Source organism: Lactuca virosa, chromosome 4 (assembly GCF_052849685.1).
Source record: "Lactuca virosa cultivar CGN04683 chromosome 4, Lactuca_virosa_CGN04683_v6, whole genome shotgun sequence".
Taxonomy (NCBI): domain Eukaryota; kingdom Viridiplantae; phylum Streptophyta; class Magnoliopsida; order Asterales; family Asteraceae; genus Lactuca; species Lactuca virosa.
Window position 1 is genome coordinate 194,813,453 of NC_136429.1, and position 7,258 is coordinate 194,820,710.

Here is a 7,258-nt window from a genome sequence, read left to right on the forward strand (position 1 = left end):
TTCTATTTCAGGTAAATTGAGGAATGTTAGTTTGTTTCTTTTTCTTCTGTTTCGATCCATGATATATGCTTTGACTTTTTACAAAGTATTTCTTCTATTTCGATCCATGAGAAATTCCCCATTATTTGTTGTTTTTTAAATGAATTTTTTTTCAGGAAATCTAACATCGATTATTTACTATCTTCTTCTTTTTTCCTAAAATTTTAGGAATGGGATGTATGTTCGAGCTAATGGCCAATTGAAAGGATTTCAGTTGTAAGTAGTGTTGAAAAGCCTCAATTTCATACAATAGTGCAACACACTTAAAACTTGATTGTATTGACATCTATTCTTGTAATATATGCAGCTATAGCAAATGTTCTTCTATTCTATGAGATTCTGAAGTGAATTGGAATGCAAACTAAAAAAGTAAGAATCTCGATTGCACACTCATTTGTTTACAATATATATTCACTCTTAATTTTTATTTGGTGCCGAAACAGTGGTTTTTATATCAACTGTTGCTCATGATTTTTGAGATAATGAAACAGTAGTTATATGTATGTATATATGTATCCATGTATGTAGGTTTGTGTATCTGTCTAAGTATTTGTGTTTGTATTGTGTGTATTTGTCTATTTTTGTGCTCACGTGGGTGAAAAGTCTTTTATTGAGAGGAAAAATTAATGATGAATTTGTTTTTTGTAAACTTGTTGGGACAACTATTTCAAATCCACAATAAAAAGATTAATGGATGAGAGAATTCTTAGTGTGAAGATGGCAACTTTTCCTTTTCTGTGCTTAAACATTGTTTTGTTCCTGGTTCCCTTATTTACAGCTCTGTACAACTTGTGATGGCTAAGGAACAAGTGTATTCAAGGGGTTAGATCTCAAGACCAAACCTCTAAGCTGTAAGAGAGCAACTCCAACGGAATAGGAGCACCAGGGCAAAATACGTCAGAACAGAAGAGACCTTAGCAAAAGACAACCAACTAATAGGAGAAACAAACAAAAAGGTAAACACAATATATGTGTATATTTATGTATGTAAGTGTGGAAATTTTTGTGTGTATCTGGGTGTATACGTGATTGTGTAGTTTTGTTAATCAAATGATTTGTTTTATGGTTTGATTGCAAGTGTGAAACAGAAATCTTGAACTCAAAGGTGGTTGTATTTGTCGTACTCGGATAAATAGATGTGGGTTCTTGACTCTTTGGATATGTGTCTACAAAGGGTGCTGATTTCTTTGGATGTTCGCTGGTGCATGCCTATTTTTCTATCAAATTGACAATATTACCCTTGTTGATGTAGAGAAGAGTCTTGGGTACAGAGCTGGTTCTTGATTCTAAATTTTGGGAGTTGGTCATTAAAGATTCATCACGTGGAATATTCAATAGGTAATTCATCTTATAGATCTCTTTTTCCTGGAAATGGACCATTTTGCCCCTGAGTATTGTTCAGTATAAATGGTGTTTATTTTCGTTGTTGAAGCTATATTTAATTGGATGTGGATTTCCTCTTAGCGATGTTAACTCCTCATGGTGTCTCATATTTTTTATTTTAGTGACCTTTTTGCCCCTGAGGATAGACATTTCTAATTTTTGGTTGTTGTGGTTGTTTTTTCTCTAGCACTCCTTTGGTGGTGCCCTTGTTGCTGTCTGTACTGTAACCTATTTTCCATTGGAATTGCTTTGCATTAACTCTCTAGGAAGTTAGTTGGTTATTTTCTCTTCTCTATTTCCTGTATTGTTCATTTTTGAATATATTTATTACATTATAGTGTTTTTTTATTTCTTTGTATATAACTATCGATCCATGCTTTTATCCGTACATATTCTTTCTAAATTTACTAGCTTCTTTTGAAGTTATATCTATTAGTGTTCTTATTTAATGATTAAGCTTCAAAAACAAAAATAAAACAATTTAAAAATAAAAAGTTTTTATTCTGAGATTATAAAATAAACTATACACATAAGCTATTAAAAACAAAGAAACTAAATTTATTTGTTATAGGAATAAAATTTGTCGACAATTATAAATCCAATAACGGTTATATTTTGTTTACCTTTCTAGAATTTTGAAGGATAATACCATTAGTTTTTCTATATATTTTACTAAGTAGTTAGATATTGTGGTTTTTAAAACGTTTAACAATTTATTGTGATGTGTTAATCTATTTATATGTTAGCTGTTTATCATTTTTGTCAAAGGAGTTTTTTAAAACGCGGCTTAACATATTATAAAACATGAAGGAAACAAATGACATTTTAATTCATTTGACAAATTTGCAAATAAACATAAAATATGAACAAAAAATGATTTTTGATTGTATGCCAATCAAAAACAACTTAAATACTTTTTATTGTCAGTGAATTGCAAATATACAAATAGGCACAAACTTTATTTGTTTAAATAGTGGGAAAACTCCTAAATCACACACTTAATTGGTTTAATGATTCATTTGTGTGTTATTTGGAATATCACGTATTTCCATAATCGCCATGAAGACTTCACCGCATTCCATAAAGAAACGCATCATCTCATTCCTCTGTAAAGAAATAAATCGCCACTACAAAACTATTCGTTGAAACGTATTTTTTGAAATGTCATGTTATCGAAAGGAAATCGGTTTAAAAAAAAAATATTATATAACACCAAAAAAAACTCATAGGCGAAAGAAAACTATTTGCCTAAAAGAACAAATCGTCTCAAGAAACTAATTACCGACCGCCGCAACTGCTTTGCATGGGTCACAAGGTTAAAGATTTTCGAAGATATGGTCAAACTGATGATTTTTCTGCATTCAAGCTATTTGCACTCTCATTGACAATTATCGATGAGCTTGTGAAATTGTATATTTCAAATTATTTGTAGCTCCTTTTTTATAGCAATTAGTTTTTTTTATTTTATTTCAACCTCCTCCTTTAACCTGTTGCTCTGTTTAATTAGTTTTGGTTAAATTGACATTTTTTTAACGAATTGTAATTTCCAATATACTAAATCTAACATATATTTAGATGACATAATTTTTTTTTGAACGATAACATTTTAACATAAACAATAAATTATGAAATGTGGTTAATTATAGCACGAAATGATTTTTTTATTTAGTTAGTAATTAATCTTTTACCAATTACGTTTATAAATTGTTGTATTAGTAAGAAAATGTATATTAATAAGTGACTAAATTTATTTGGGTTAACAATACTTCAATAAAAATACTCATTACAACATGATTATGTCTTCATTCATTATTTTGTTGATTTCTTCTCGAAACATTTAAAATTTTTAGTTTTATCAAATTGATTAACAAAAAATCAATAATTAAAAATACATACATAAAAGATTTTCTCGGTTATGTTTTTCAATCCTAAAAGAAACAAGAAAATGGTTTGGTATCCAACACATGAGTACGGTTCGTAGATTTTTCGCATTCATATATTTTTAGCACCTCCATTATCGTATGTTGCAATTTCGTTAATCATCTGTTTGTCACTTATTTGCATGGATATCACGATATTGCATATAAACTGTTCACATAATCCCCCATGCAAATTGTAATCATTGAAACAAAAATATTCGCCAAAATAAAACTAATAGCTCCGATTCGGTTGCATGGCCTAGAAGTGTAAAGTAAATGGGTGTAGAAACTAATTTATGAAAAACTATTTGCACCCGTCGCTTGGCGCGGGTAAACGGCTAGTATATATATATATATATATATATATATATATATATATATATATATATATATATATATATATATATATATATATATATATATATATATATACTAGCCGTTTACCCGCGCCAAGCGACGGGTGCAAATATATATATATATATATATATATATATATATATATATATATATATATATATATATCTCCCTATTCTAATAAATGAATAAGTTTATTCTCCTATTGACAAGTGTCACAATATTAAAAATCATCATTAATATTATATGCCACATGTCAATCTATTAATTCTCCATTTTAAATTTTAAATTTTAAATTTCCCACTCTAATATCATTAAATTAATAATTGATTCTTCATTTTAAATTTCACACTCTAATTACATTAAATCAACTATAATAAATAAAGATCCATTTTCCCACATGTGAATCTCTCATGAGTTTTGACAATTGTCATTTTATGATATTTTTGAAATAAATAATATTCACATGTCAATTTCTAGGTTTTTCCAATTTTTAAAGTTAAAAAGTCACATAATACTTATATATTTATATATCCAAAGTATTAAATGTAATAAATATGATAGTAATTGTAATTAATATGTTTTTTCTTTCCTTATTTCAAAATTTTATTTAAAAAAATACTTAATGTTTACATTTTAATATTTAATTTTTTTAATCAACCCGTTTAATACACGGGTTTTACACCTAGTATATATATATATATATATATATATATATATATATATATATATATATATATATATATATATATATATAACTCTAAAATTTAGAAAAATCATGGAAGGATGGATTTGAGCAAATTCAATGCCCAATTCCTTGACCTGTTGATGGCTCCAACTAGGATGAAAATCATTATTTTTACTGATTGGTTCAAAGTTTGATGAATTGATGTATTATTGTGTAAAATTCATATTAAATGATCGAAAAATAACTAGACCTAGCTGTAATATATCACAGGAAAGGTATTGAGTGGAAATTTATGAATATGGGATAATAATATGGGTTGGATAGGTTTAAGGGGGCAAAACAGGTCTTGAACATACTATAGTTTTGGTGTTAAAAGCTGAAAATGAAACTAGGAACTAACTAGTTGAATTAAAGGTTAAGGTTTCTTATTAATGATATATAACACTTCCATAGGAAGGAAAGGAAGTGCCCTGAGTTCATTGGAGTTTTGGTGTTTAATTGTTGTGATTCACATTTGTTTCGAGGTGATTTTCTCACTATATTACATTGAGGTATATTGTTGGGGTACAAAGTTATTCATGATTGACTTTGTAATTGTTTGACTTTTGTAAAACCCACTTGCATGTGGTGCATTAGCCTTTTGACCCATGAGAGATAGAGAGTGAGAGAGAGACATGTAAACACCTCTATAAATAGTGGGTTCATACCACTTGTAGAGGTGTGCTTGAGAGATATAAAAGTGAGTGTGTAAGTGTGTGTTATTTATGTAGTCTAGATCTAGATCCTTTTTGTGTAACACCATACGTAATCAATACATTTCTTGAACACCCAAATCACCATGTTCATAGTGCAAACTTTAATTCCGCATGCCAAACCATGTTCTTATGTCGCTACAATTGGTATCAGAGCGGGTCTTCAAGATCAACGTGATATTTGAAGAACGATTCTCGGTTTGACAGATTTTGTCACAATTTGAAGCAAGTTTGGTGAGTCTCTCTCTATGATCTATCTTAATTTCATTGAATCGTGCGTTATGTTCTTAAATTTTTGATCGTTTTGGTTTATTGGATCTAATTTGTTTCAAATCCCATTGTTGATCCAATTACTTTTGCTTAGATCAAAATTCCAAAAATCAAAATCATATTGTCACGTTTTTTCAAAATTCATTGTTCATCATATGATGATTTAGCCCAAAATGTCGAATGTTTCTAACATAAACAAAATTGATTGAGCCCAAACAAAAATTATTATCTGTTACTATTCATTGATCCAAACTTTGAAGCCCAATATTTCGATCTGGTTACTGTTTGTGTGAGCCCACAAATCATTCAATCAGTTTGATTTCAGAAATCGCAGGTCTCGTTTTGTTTTTCCCCTTTCGTCACACTAACGCGCATCTCTCAGTTGTACGTTCAATTCTATATTTCTCGTTCTTAATCAATTGATCTTGAGGATTCGATTTCGCTATAATCTTTCTGAAAAATCGATTAGAAGTTCGTATTAATCAGTACTTGTGAACAATTCTATGTGTTGTGTTCAATCACAAAAATTGATTATGATCAAGTCAAAGTGAAGAAATCGGAAATTGATCTTTTTATTTGGATAAAATTGGTCAAGAACTTTGAAATTTCGTGAAGAACCTGTGAAGAACAGATGTTTTATCAAGTTTTTGATCCAAAAATTTAAGGTTTTATTCATCCATTTGGTGTTAATTTTGAAAAGTCAATCTTCATAAAAAGTCAACTGCGATTTTCTAGAGTTGATTCGATGAACTGGATGTCAATATCGTTTGATACAAGTTGTTTTGGGGCTATGGATGTTGAAACTAAGGATGATTTGTAGATCAATTTTGAAAATCAGCTTGTAATTGAATCTTGGTGTCAAATGCATTCTTGAAGAACGAAAGCACTGGGATGCTATTGATATGTGTTTATGAACATTCGACGAATTCTCAAATGTCGTTATCTATTTTCGAAAAGTTGGATTCATGAATGATAACGAAGGCTGGTGTTGTTTTTGGGATCGAATAGCTTTGATGATGATTGGAATCGACGAACAAACAGGTCGATGGTTGATCGTGATTTTAGAAATCGAAATATTTGGTTTTGATTTGGAAGATTTGGTGAGTTGAAATCGATTGTAAAGTTGAAATCAATAGGTTTTGATTTAGATTTTAAAAGTGAAGCATTGAATGTTGATTTGGGGTGATATTGGATTTAGATGAACAAATGGAGTTTGGATTCGAATGGTCTTGATAGATGGAATTTTTTTTGGAGTCGTAGTGTTGTGATTGATTTTGGATTCGGTGATTAAATATTCGAAATTAGGATAAGGTCGATCGATGATTGACGAACTGTGTGGGTAATTTGGGATGTGATATCGATGATGTTGGAGTCTGGATTCGTTCTTGGAAGGATTGGAATCGATGGAAACTTGGATCCATTGACGAACAGATGGTCGATGCGGAGTCTAAGTGGATATTGGAATCGATTATGCGAAGTTAAGGTTTAAGGAAATCGATTTTGGGGTCTCTGTAATGTTAAGATTCGAAGATTTGGGAATCAATGGTTTGGTGAACTGGAACGAAGAACTGTAACGATGAATGATTTTTGGGTTGAATGTACGAAGTGAGAAAATTCGATTCAGAGGTATTCAGAGGTTACTGTTCATTAAGAGGTTTCAAATGCTTTGAATTCGTGTGTTTGGGAAAATTTTCGTATGAAGAGAAAAAAAAAATTTGGGGAAGATGATTTCGTACGAAGGGGTTATTGGGGAATTATAAGAAGGGTCTATGATTTTGAATGTACGAAGAGGATACAGTGCTTCGTATGAATGGAAGAAGAAAACAAACAGTTACAATTTTGGTCCCTGCTCT

The 7,258-nt window shown here is 30.0% G+C and overlaps 1 long non-coding RNA gene across 2 annotated transcripts; it reads left to right on the forward strand.

Moving 5' to 3' along the window:
- The first annotated feature begins 200 nt into the window (after window positions 1-200).
- LOC145168673 (uncharacterized) lies at window positions 201-1,306 on the forward strand. Of its 2 annotated transcripts, none has more exons than XR_013741995.1 (4): window positions 201-255; window positions 347-408; window positions 818-995; window positions 1,118-1,306. It is a non-coding gene; the product is annotated as an uncharacterized LOC145168673 (long non-coding RNA). The 2 variants fall into 2 exon arrangements; XR_013741996.1 differs by having other exon boundaries at window positions 1,128-1,306.
- Window positions 1,307-7,258: the final 5,952 nt, after the last annotated feature.